We start from the raw sequence: 13808 nt of genomic DNA on the forward strand, positions 1-13808 counted from the left end.
CTCGTGCCAGGTAGGGATGAGAATATATAATTAAGGATCACTCCCCTGGACGATGTAGGATGTTACAATCCACCCCCTTAGGGGCCCGACATCCTCGTCAGCTCACTTCTGGCCAGGGATTGGCTCTGATACCATTTTGTCACATCCTGGCCCGGGTCCACCACAGTTCTCGGGAAGTGGTCCGCCCCGGGCCGGGATGTGACAAATGGTATCAGAGCTTAGGTTTAGCAGTCCTGTATAAATTCTTGAATGTTCTAATCCTTGTGATGTCTTATGTCAGAACGATGTCGCCTCGTAGAGAGCCCCATCAATCAGCTGAATCTAGTTTCCCTGATATTGTTCAATTAGGGAAGGCTATAGTTTCTGCCATTCAGACAGCATTCCGTACTCCTCAGAGGACACCTCTTGAGATAGTTCATAATCTGAAGTTGACTCACTTCATGGGAAATGAAGGTCATGAAGGGGCGGAAAAATGGTTGAATCATGTGGAGAAGACCTTTCTGGTGATGCAGAGTCAGGAGAATCTTCCTCCTGATAGGTGGGTCGAGACGACTACCTGGTTTTTGGGAGAATATCCTGCATCTTGGTAGAGACAAGAGTCTTAGGAGATGACCCCAAAGGAGATTGTGGACTGGGGAGTGTTTAATAAGCGGTTTCGGAAAAGGTTCATTCCTCCTGCGTATATCCATCTTAAGAAACAGGAGTTTACTCATCTGAGGCAAGGAAAGATGTCCGCTGATAAGTATTACAGGATGTTTACTGATCTGTCGAGATATGATCCGGAGGTTGCTGCTAATTCGGTAGAGATGCTTTGCCGTTTCAGTTTGGGTACTAAGAAGAAATGGCGTTTCATAATGACATCGACTCACTATGCCTCTTACCAGAAGTTCTATGAGATTCTACTGAGGATTGAAGCCTCAGAGAACATGCTTAGTGAAAGTGAAGATGAGGAATGAAAGAATGAGGGCCAGAGACGAGATGACAAAGGAAAAGGGCAAGCAATTCAGGGACCCCGCAAGATCCAGAACTTTAAGATGAGTGATGGCAGGTCTAGCTCTTCTAGCGGAGGATTGAGTACTAATGTGCAGAAGAGAGGTGGTAGATTCACTGGAGGTCCGAGGTTCCAGAGACAGAGAGATTTTGGTGGTTCAGGTGGACCTGGTGCTCCTTTATGCCGCAGGTGTAATAATCAGCATTTTGGGGAGTGTAGAAGAGGCAGCAATAGATGTTTTACTTGTGAACATATGGGTCATAGGGCTGCTCAATGCCCTCAGAGTCAACAGAGACCCCAGAAGCCTTCATTCCCACCACCTGCACCTACCCAGCACGCTTCAGGATCTGATGGTTATACTCAGATTGGACGAGGAGGTGCCTACCATTACCAGGGTGACGTCGCTCCCTACACCTCAGGTCATCAGCAGTACTCTCAGGTTCCTCAGTATCAGAGTGGGTATCCCCAATATCAAGGAGGATCTATGTCTTATCAACCACATTCAACCAGTGGATCTCAGTGGTACCAAGGGGGACAGCCCCAGCAGGGAGAGATTGCTGCTAGTAGTGCAGGATCTTCTAGGCAGTCGGGTCAACAGAGGCAGGGACGTGGTGTTCACGCCAACAGAGGTCATGGTGGACGACAGCAGAACCAGGCACGTATCCACAACATGTCACTGCAAGATGCCCAGAATAATCCATATTTAATCACGGGTACGTTAAATATTCTTGGTCATTTTGCTAGAGTGTTGATTGATTGTGGTGCTACACATTCTGTTATTTCTCATACATTTGCTCAAGTGACACAACTTCATCCTACGCCTCTAGGATATAATTTAGAATTTTCTATGCACTACTACAAAAGGGACTTATAGTGTCAGTGGGTGGTGTCGGTTTAATACAATGTAGTGGCACATAAAACAGTTGCGACACTAATTGAACATGACGTCAGATTTACTGCCATTTATAAGCGTCTTAAAATGTCTACGTCACTTCTAAACTGACGTAAACATTTAATGTCGCTTATAACCGACATATATTTTAATAATTTTAAATATTGGCGTCGCTTTAAACAAAACAGTGCCGCTTAAAAGCGACATAAAGTAGTGGTGTCGCTTCTAGGCGACACTACTTATTGTTTTTAAATATTTCAAACCCTAAAAAAATACTATAATAATTATATATATTAATTTAACAATTGTATACCCCTAAAAACTATAATAATTATATATATATATATATATATATATATATATTAAATTAAATATTAACAATTGGTGACCATTGGATCGGCTTAAATATACATACCATTCAATTTCTTAAGTGTTATATGTACAAAATAAATAAATTTAAATCTACTTAATAAATATATATATACACACACCATTGAACTTGATGAGATACGAATTCTACGAAACTAATTTCAACGATCCAACTGTCAAACTTGTTTGTATATGCTTCGAGATCGCATCAGCAAAAAATCGCAAAAAGCAAACATTCAGAGATCAAGTAACGGGACAAAACTTTTCGACGGTTATTAACGAAAAATCACGATTTAACGGTTATTTTAACTCCGATTTTGATGATTTTTTACAGCTACACTCCTTGACCTTATATGAATACAATGAATGAACTTGATCTTCAATTTAAAATATTTACACTAGTGGATAGCACAAAATCTTATTTTATACTTAATGAAAGTATGAATAAACTCTTAAGTGTTAGGAAATCTATTGTTTTGATGGGATATGCATTCTACGAAACTAGTTTCAACGATCCAACCGTCAAACATGTTTGTCTATACTTCGAGATCGCATACGCCAAAAATTGCAAAAAACAAACATTCAAAGATCAAGTAACGGGACAAAAAATTTCGACGGTTATAAAACAAAAAATCACAATCTAACGGATATTTTAACTCTGATTTTGATTATTTTTTGTAGCTACACTCCTTGACCCTATATGAATACAATAATTGAATTCGATCTTCAATTTAAAATATTTACATTAGTGGATACCACAAAATCTTATGTTATACTTAATGAAAGTATAAATAAACTCTCAGTGTTAGTCAATCTATCATTTTGATGGGATACGCATTCTATGAAACTAAATTCAACGATCCAACCGTCAAAATTGTTTGTATATGCTTCGAGATGGCATACGTATAAAATCGCAAAAAAACAAACATTCAGAGATCAAGTAATGTGACAAAACTTTTCGACGGTTATAAACGAAAAATCACGATTTAACGGTTATTTTAACTCCGATTTTGATGATTTTTTACAGCTACACTCCTTGACTCTATATGAATACAATGAATAAATTCGATCTTCAATTTAAAATATTTACACTAGTGAATCTTATGCTATACTTAATGAAAGTATAAATAAACTATAAGTGTTAGTAAATCTTATCGTTTTGATGATTTGGAATAAATATATTAATTATTTTATATATTTTAAGTGTTAATTAGACTATGTTTCAATTAGTATGTGATGATATTTTATAATAAAATTATATTTATGTTTTTTATTACGTATTTTATTGAAGTTAAATTTTATTTATTAAAATCTTAAAATGTTATAAGAGATAACACACAAAAAAAAAGCTGGTTATTTTTTTTCTTTGGGTTAAATATTAGGCAGGAAATGGATTATATTGTTATTCAAATGAAGATTAAGGGAGAGGAATGTTATAAGAGATAACACACACAAAAAAAGCTGGTTATTTTTTCTTTCATATAATGCGTATCCCATCAAAATAATAGATTCACTAACACTTACAGTTTATTTATACTTTCATAAAGTATAACATAAGATTTTGTGGTATCCACTAGTGTAAATATTTTAAATTGAAGATCGAGTTTATTCATTGTATTCATATAGGGTCAAGGAGTGTAGCTGTAAAAAATCATCAAAATCGGAGTTAAAATAACCGTTAAATCGTGATTTTTCGTTGATAACTGTCGAAACGTTTGTCCCATTACTTGATCTTTGAATGTTTGTTTTTTGCAATTTTTGGTGTATGCGATCTCAAAGTATATAAAAACATGTTTGATGGTTGGATCGTTCAAACTAGTTTCGTAGAATGCATATCCATCAAAACAATAGACTCATTAATACTTAAGAGTTTATTCATACTTTCATTAAGTATAACACAAGATTTTGTGGTATCCACTAATGTAAATATTTTAAATTGAAGATCAAATTCATTCATTGTATTCATATAGGATCAAGGAGTGTAGTTGTAAAAAAATCATCAAAATCAGAGTTAAAATAATCGTTAAATCGTGATTTTTCTTTGATAACTGTCGAAACGTTTTTTCCCTTTACTTGATCTTTGAATGTTTGTTTTTTACGATTTTTGGCGTATGCGATCTCGAAGTATATACAAACAAGTTTGACAGTTGGATCGTTGAAATTAGTTTCGTACAATCCGTATCTCATCAAAACAATAGATTCACTAACACTTAAGAGTTTATTCATACTTTCATTAAGTATAACAAAAGATTTTGTGGTATCCATTAGTAAATATTTTAAATTGAAGATTGAATTCATTCATTGTATTCATATAGGATCAAGGAGTGTAGCTGTAAAAATTCATCAAAATCGGAGTTAAAATAACTATTAAATCGTGATTTTTCGTTGATAACCGTCGAAATGTCCTGTTACTTGATTTCTGAATGTTTGTTTTTTGCGATTCTGGGCATATGTGATCTCGAAGTATATAAAAACATGTTTGATGGTTGGATCGTTCAAACTAGTTTCGTAGAATGCATATCCATCAAAACAATAGACTCATTAATACTTAAGAGTTTATTCATACTTTCATTAAGTATAACACAAGATTTTGTGGTATCCACTAATGTAAATATTTTAAATTGAAGATCGAATTCATTCATTGTATTCATATAGGATCAAGGAGTGTAGTTGTAAAAAAATCATCAAAATCAGAGTTAAAATAATCGTTAAATCATGATTTTTCTTTGATAACCGTCGAAACATTTTTTCCCTTTACTTGATCTTTGAATGTTTGTTTTTTACGATTTTTGGCGTATGCGATCTCGAAGCATATACAAACAAGTTTGACAGTTGGATCGTTGAAATTAGTTTCGTATTATGCGTAACCCATCAAAACAATAGATTCACTAACACTTAAAGTTTATTTATACTTTCATAAAGTATAACATAAGATTTTGTGGTATCCAGTAGTGTAAATATTTTAAATTGAAGATCGAATTCATTCATTGTATTCATATAGGGTCAAAGAGTGTAGCTATAAAAAATAATCAAAATCAAAGTTAAAATAACCGTTAAATCGTGATTTTTCTTTGATTTGTAGTATCCACTAGTGTAAAGATTTTGTGGTTTAATTAAAATATTTTGGGAGGGAATTTTCCCCCTTTTTTTGCACGGGGAAATGAATTTTATTTATTTTTTGGTACTCTGCACGGGGAAATGGATTGGACAAGCTTTTTCAATCAGTGTCAGAGTTGGCGTCGGTTTTAACCGACGAAACCTCTGATTATGTCGATGCAAAATTGCCCTTATTTCGACGCCACACAAATCTGTCAGACTAACGTGTGTGAGGCCTTTCAGTCAAAAGTGTGTCAGGCCTTTTAGACCTAGTGTCGGTTTGAACCAACGCAAAGTCCTAATATTTTGACGTCTTATGTTATAGCTACTATTGTTATCAACTGACGCTAAGTTTTTATCCATATTTAAACCATGTCTTTCCCATTACTCCCGTGCTTCCATTTCTCTCTCTCGTTTACAGGTGATGTTGAAGAAGGAAGCTTCTCCTCAGGGAATAATACTGGAGAATTAGAAGTTCGTCAAGACCAAAAACAGCAAGAAAACCACTTGCATCGCTCCAGCTCTGGCGGTGCTTCCAGTGCCCAAAGCAACAGTAATGGCTCTGTCACTCATCTGCAACCACAGCAGCCGCCACTTAAAAAGAAAAGAAATCTTCCAAGAACTCCAGGCAAATAATCTTGAATTAATATCAAGTAGTTTCTTGATTTGATTGGCATGTTTCACTATATGTATATAACATTCAACACAAGGCGCGAGGATTTGATTCATTTCAGAAGAACAAAACAAATGGGCTTCTTTCCGGATCATGTCAGCTTATTTGAGATTGATTCACTCGAGAATATTTACCAATTTTTTGCGTCATGGGTGAGTCTTGTAATATTTCATTTCAACAATATATTGTTTTTTCTAAATTTTTTTTTTAAAAAAAGTTCAAATTTGAGTTATCTTGCGAAAGAATATAAACTTTATGAAGAATTGTTGACAAAAATATACAATTGTTTGCTTGATTTCACTTGTTTTTGTTGACCACAAGTATATATATGCTGACATAATTAACCAGTGTTGCTATTTATACTTATATTTTTGCTACATAGTTAATTATGTTCTAAAAGTTTTGTATTTGTGTGATCAGATCCTAGCACAGAAGTTATTGCAATATCACTAACAACCCTAATGGCAACGAACCGATTTGTGTGTGAGATCTGCAACAAAGGGTTTCAAAGGGATCAAAACCTTCAGCTGCATCGTCAAGGCCATAACCTTCCATGGAAGCTCCGGCAGAGAACCACCACTGAGGTTAGGAAAAGGGTCTACATATGTCCCGAGCCAACGTGTGTTCACCACAACCCAGCTCGGGCGCTATGAGATCTCACCGGCATTAAGAAGCACTTCAACCGAAAACATGGGGAGAAAAAATGGAAATGTGACAAGTGCTCCAAGAAATATGCAGTGCAGTTAAATTGGAAGGCGCATCAGAAGACCTGCGGCACAAGGGAGTATAAATGTGACTGTGGAACCATCTTTTCTGAGGAACTTCATATGGTGTCTTATGCAACTTCTTCAGCTTCTACTTCTAATTCCTCCAGGAGATCATCCAGGAGTTCTATAACAATGCTGATGACTGAGAACAATGAATTGAGAATGAATTGGGACAACTGTTATTGTTATTAGTTTTAATTAATGTTTGCTTTGGCCTATATATGAAATATGATTGGAATTATTTATATATATATATATATATATATATATTAAATTATTATTAACAAAAAATGGAGAAACAGTTTTTATTATGCTTTATTTTAATATATATGGTGTCGTTTATGGACAACAGCATCATAAATATTATATTGATCAAAATGTAGGTAATGTCAGTTAAGACCGACAGTAGATTGATTATTTTATTTGTTTACTATTATGTAATGTCAGCTACAGCTGGCAGTAAGTGTAATATTTAATTGTTTAATTGTTACTTAATGTCGGTTAGTAGCGCCATCATGTCAAAATTTAATGTCGCTTATAAGCGACGTAATATACGATGTCGCTTTTAAGCGATGTAATATACGATGTCGCTTTTAAGCGACGTTGTTGTTCTTTTTATTTTATATTACTTTGCTTTGTGGTGGCGGATTAAGGGGTCTACACGACGTCAATACCCTTTCCGTGACGGTAGTATTGGTGTCGCTAACCCAATCCGACATTGCACTATTTAATGTCAGATTTTTACAAATATCCGACAATAATTGGTGTTTCTTGTCGGTTTTTGACCACCAACGATAATCCCTTTGTAGTAGTGATGCCTAGAGGGGATAGCTATGTTGTGGATCAGGTATATCCACGATGTCCAGTGATAGTAGGGTATTATTATGCCGGCTAATCTTATGTTGTTGGATATTATGGATTTTGATGTGATTTTGGGCACTTATTGGTTGCACTATAATCGTGCCAAGATAGATTGTTATGGGAAGACAGTCACATTTCATGGTCCTAGATTACCTAAAGTTACATTTGTAGGAGAGCCTAGTGGGGTGAGGCATGGTATTATTTCAGCCATGAAAGCAAAGAGACTATTGTCGAAAGGTTGCTAGGGATATTTGGCTCATGTGGTGTTGAATGATGATACTCCTAGTAGTGTGGAGGATGTTCGTGTGGTCAGATATTTTCCGGATGTATTCCCTGAGGATCTGCCTGGATTGCCGCCAGATAGAGAGTTGGAGTTTGTTATTGATCTGTTTCCAGGTACGAATCTTATATCCTTGACTCCTTACATAATGGCTTTTGCTGAATTAAGAGAATTGAAAGTACAGTTGCAAGAGTTAGTGGATAAAGGTTTCATTCAGCGTAGTACTTCACCTTGGGGAGCCCCAGTCTTATTTGTGAGGAAGAAAGATGGAACTTTGAGGTTGTGCATTGATTACAGGAATTGAATCAAGTAACCATTAAGAATCGTTATCCATTGCCTCGTATAGATGATTTATTTGATCAACTCAGAGGTGCCTGCGTATTTTCTAAGATTGACTTGAGGTCGGGATACTCTTAGTTGAAGATTAAAAATGAAGATGTCCCTAAAACCGCATTCAGGACTCGTTATGGTCATTATGAGTTTCTTGTGATGCTATTCAGGTTAACAAATGCACCGGCAACTTTTATGGATTTGATGAATCAAGTATTCCAGCCATATTTGGACAGGTTTGTTATTGTCTTCATTGACAATATCCTGGTATACTCTAAGTCTAAGGCTGAGCATGCTAAACATCTGAAATTAGTGTTGAGCAGTTTGAGAGAACACCAACTATATGCAAAGTTTAGCAAATGTGAATTTTGGTTTAATCAAGTGGCATTTTTAGGACATTTCATTTCAGCTCAAGGCATTCAAATGGATTGTCATTTCTGCTCAAGGCGTTCAAGTGGATTCTCAAAAAGTGGCAGCTGTGGACAATTGGGAGCAACCTCGAACTGTCACCAAGGTACGGAGTTTTCTTGGCCTAATAGGCTATTATAGAAGGTTTGTTAAGGATTTTTCAGTGATTGCCTTGCCATTGACGAGGTTGACGCGCAAGGAGGTTAAGTTTGAGTGGGATAATAAATGTGAACAAAGTTTCTAGCCGTTAAAGTATTATCTCACTCATGCACCTGTTCTAGCACTTCCAGATGATAGTGGTAATTATGAGGTTTATAACAATGCTTCGCTGAATGGTTTGGGTTGTGTATTGATGCAACATGGTAAGGTAATTTCTTATGCTTCGAGACAGTTAAAACCTCATGAGAAGAATTACCCTACACATGATTTGGAGTTAGCAGCTATCATCTTTGCTTTGAAGATTTGGAGACATTATCTTTATGGTGAGAAATGTAAGATTTTCACAGATCATAAGAGTCCCCAGTATCTGTTTACCCAGAGAGACCTTAATCTTCGGTAGCGGAGGTAGATTGAGTTGCTTAGTGACTATGATTGCACGATTGAGTACCATCCTGGTCGTGCAAATGCGGTGGCGGACGCACTTAGTAGAAATACTCTAGCCAGACTTAATGTCAACTATGACTGTCATGTTCCTCTTCTAGCAGATTTGAGGTCCACTGGAGTGGAGCTAGGAGTGGAAGATCGAGAAGAAGCCTTGCTTGCTAATTTCCAGGTTAGGCCAGTTTTAATTGATCGTGTGCTTAAGGCTCAGATGATTGATGAGGAGACCCAGGAAATAATTCAAGCAAGGAACCAAGGTAAAAAGAAAGATTTTGAGATTCGAGAAACTGATGGCATGCTTATGCAGGAAAGTAGGATGTATATGCCAAATAATGCAGAATTAAAGAAAGAAATTTTGGATGAAGCATATATTTCGGCATATGCGATGCATCCAGGAGGCACTAAGATGTATCATACCATTAAACCATTTTAATATTGGCCAGGTATGAAAAGAGAAATTGTCGAATATGTGAGTAGGTGTGCCATTTGCCAACAGGTTAAAGCTGAAAGAAAGAAGCTGTTTGGGTTGATGCAACCACTTCCTGTTCCACAGTGGAAATGGGAAAATATTCCTATGTATTTTGTGTACAAGCTCCCTCGTACACAGAATGGTTATGACAACATTTGGGTGGTAATTGATCGGCTTACGAAATCAGCGCATTTTATTCCAGTGAGGGAGAAGTATTTGTTAGGCCGATTAGCTAAGTTATTTATACCACAGATTGTTAAGTATCATGGTGTGCCAGTTAATATTATCTCGGATCGAGATCCCAGATTCACTTCCAAGTTCTGGATAGCATTCCAGGAAGCTCTTGGTACGAGATTGCTTTATAGTACGGCATATCATCCTCAGACAGATGGACAATTTGAGAGGACCATTCAGACATTAGTAGGATATGTTAAGATCTTCAGTGCTGCAGTTTGGAGATAGTTGGCATGATTGTTTGGATTTGATGGAGCTCACCTACAATAACGGTTATCATTCGAGTATTGGTATGGCACCATTTGAGGCACTTTATGAGAAATCTTATCGTACGACTCTATGTTGGTCAGAGGTCGGTGAAAGAGTTTTAGTGGGCCCTGAGATTGTGGATGTGACTACTCACAATGTTCAGGTAGTTAAGTCTAACCTGAAAGCGGCCCAAGATCGACAAAAGAGCTTAGCAAACAAACATGCCTTTGATCGGAAGTATGATGTAGGCGATTGCGTGTTTCTGAAGCTATCATCTTGGAAAGGTGTTGTACGATTTGGAAAGAAAGGAAAGTTGAGTCCTAGGTACATTGGACCATATATGATCACCGAGCGAGTCAATGAGGTTGCTTACAGGCTTAAGTTGCCTCCAGAGTTGTCCAAGGTACACGATGTGTTTTATGTTTCGATGCTTCAACATTATGTTTTAGATCCTTCACATGTGATTCCTCCTCAACCTTTGGAAATCAATTTGGACTTGACTTATGATGAGGAACCAGTGATTCTATTGGATTGGATGGATAAAGAACTAAGGAACAAGATAGTTCGTCTGGTATAAGTGTTATGGAGAAATCATTCAGTGGAAGAAGCTACTTGGGAGACAAAGGATCGGATGAGGAAGATGTATCCACGATTGTTTTATGATTATTAGTGGATGTATTTGTTATGTATAATTTCGAGGAAGAAATTTTATAAGTTGGGGAGATTGTCACAACCCGTCCCAAAAATGTACATTATTTTGTTATCGTTAATGTGAAAAGACTAAAGTGCCCTTGAGCGTTTGTGGTATTATGGGACTATGTGTGGTTGGGGACCAATGTGTTAAGTCCCTATTATTTTGGAACCAATTGGAAGTAAGGAAAATGGGTTGTTTTGATTGGTGACCTAAAAATCTGGACCACACATCCTATCTCTCTCTCACTCTCCCGTGCTCTCTCTTCTCTCTCTTTCGGTTTCACTTTCTCTCATTCGAAATGGTACAGACAAGCACCCAAGACCCTTCAAACTTCATGGATCGTGGCCAAAATTAGTACCATTGTGTTCGTGAGGACCATACGAGTTCAAAGGTACCCATTTCAGGTAAGAACTTGTTCGATATCACATTAAAAATTCAAGCTCCGAGTTGAGTACTATTTACAAACTTTTAAATGGTTATGTTTTAGGACAATCCAAGCTCATAGCGAGCTTAGTGAGGTTCCAAGGAAGCTCGAAGTGCTTCGTTTGAAGGTTTTGGACGTCGGGATCGTGTGGACGAAGTTTGGCCGATTTTCTTGGAATTCTCCGGTAAGACCCCGTGACTTTTAGAGCTTTAAATTAGTATGATTGTGTTCTACAAGTTAAGAGCTTCATTTTGGTATAAAATACGTGAAAAATGGTGCAAAAACGAGTGAGAAATGGGCAGTTGCAGGTCTGCCCAGCATCCGGCGTCAGTGACACAGTTCCGGCGTGTGGAGGTTGAAGATGATGCGCGTGGGCCGCGCGTGAGGCGGTGCCCTCCCTGGCGCGTGAGGGCGCGTGGCTCATAGAAAAATTTATCTAAAAATATCACGATGTTCGTGAGGTTGTGTATGTCACGTTGGTATATTTAAATACCAAAATTGAGCAATGTATGAGAAGTTATTAACTAGTTTTGCTTTTGTGCTTTAAAATAACATTTTTATAGTTAATTCGCATATAGGTGAGACTTATCCCGAGGACGAGCGTATCCACGGGCGACTCAGGGGCTACAACCCTTCGACATACCAGTGAGTGGGCTTTTGTTTTTAGTATATATTTATATACTTGATATATTTCCCAGAAATGCATTTTTAAGGAAAGTATGCTCGAAATAATATGCCAAATGCTTCTATATTTTGAATATGCATTGCGTGGTTGCATATATATATATATAAATGTGGTGTTGTGGAGGCACAGGTGAGTTCAGGTAAGTTATGTTTGGTTGTGTGAATCATCAATGATGTGATATGTGATATGTGATATGTGATTAAGTAAAGTTGAGCTCATAAAGCTGCACCTAGGGTGATTGTGAATTAGCCAGAGATATGAGGTACATGCTTGTTTATTTACGTCACCTCCCACACTATATGCTCATATTGGATCCAACTTAAGTGCACAGTTTTGTCGTACAGACCTTATTCATGGTTCCGACTCGTAGGTGACTAGCGATTCATCGCCCAACTATTATGAGAGAATAGAGTTGAGCATAATTATATTTCACCCAATCTTGTCGTACAGACCCTCTTTAGTGGTTTCGACTTATGTGCAGTATATTTCCGTATAGGTCATTTTAGTGACTCCGGCCAGATTGACTTTTGAGCTATGAATTCAGCCGTACAGACTACCTTAGGGGTTTCGGCTAACATATCATGTTTCCATGAAATCATTCTTACTTGGATTGTTTACTTCGTTATATTTTGGCATGGCATACATATGAATATGATTATGTGAAGTATGAATTGAATTGATATGATTTCATATATATTTATGTATATGCTTATATCTTGATTATGGGGAAAATTATACATGTTTTACAGTGAGAGGTTAGATATGTTGTTAAATGAAATGGTTTTGTAAAACATTTGTTTTTGGCCACTCACGTTTTCTGTTTTGCGCCCTTCCAGGTTTTAAGTAAGTTTGCTGTTGGTGGCTCGAGATCATCGGCAGTTCTGACCTATTTGAATAATAGTGTGTCACATCCTAGCCTGGGGCGGACCACTTCCCAAGCCCACTCCACCACCGTAGCACAATATTGTCCGCTTTGGGTCTCGACCATGCCCTCACGGTTTTGTTTCTGGGAACTCACGAGGAACTTCCCAGTGGGTCATCCATCATGGGAGTGCTCTGGCCACCTTCTCGCTTAACTTCGGAGTTCCTACGGAACCCGAAGCCAGTGGGCTCCCAAAAGGCCTCGTGCTAGGTAGAGATGGGAATATACATTTAAGGATCATTCCCCTGGGCGATGTGGGATGTTACAAGTAGGAAATTCCTAGTACTGTGTAACTAGTACTTGTCCTACTGGACTACACCTACACTTTATGCTTTGATTAGGAGTGTTCACTGTTGTAACTAACTCTTATCACTTTCGTTTAGTAGTGCACTCTAGTAATCTGGTTTTTAATTATTCGTATAGTTGCTATCTTTATTGCTTCCGCACTGTGCACATGGCTACATCACCCTCACGTGACGGCCAGCATGTCTTGACCTCGGTCGGGGTGTGTCACTTGTTACTAACTATGAGTGTGAACATTCTTCTTGAAATAACCACTAAGCATATATTTTAGGGGTGTGTTATCCATATACCCCTTTACTTCTCTTATACCCCTTATTAATTTATGTTCTTTGATTTTCTTTAACTCAGTCGATCCGATGTCTGCAAATTAAGAAGATGTGCAACACACCCCTATTTCTATTGGCTTAAAATTTTAGTTGAGATAGGAAGATGAGATACGAACTCAAGCGTATGTTTTCTTGCTTAAATAGAAGAACTCTAAATCTTTATTGATTACAAATCACATTTATAAAATTGAAAAGAGTAAATACTTCTACCATCTTTTATTTGTTTTGGAGAAAA

General features: G+C 37.3%; 1 protein-coding gene and 1 pseudogene across 1 annotated transcript in view; one reads left to right on the plus strand and one right to left on the minus strand.

Annotated features, from left to right (window-relative positions):
- LOC126618408 (uncharacterized) overlaps window positions 1–13808 on the minus strand; it is a 90259-nt gene that overhangs the window by 21271 nt on the left and 55180 nt on the right. The gene's annotated exons all lie outside the window — the stretch shown is intronic.
- LOC126618410 (zinc finger protein GAI-ASSOCIATED FACTOR 1-like) lies at window positions 6483–6980 on the plus strand (annotated as a pseudogene).

Source organism: Malus sylvestris, chromosome 4, assembly GCF_916048215.2.
Source record: "Malus sylvestris chromosome 4, drMalSylv7.2, whole genome shotgun sequence".
Taxonomy (NCBI): domain Eukaryota; kingdom Viridiplantae; phylum Streptophyta; class Magnoliopsida; order Rosales; family Rosaceae; genus Malus; species Malus sylvestris.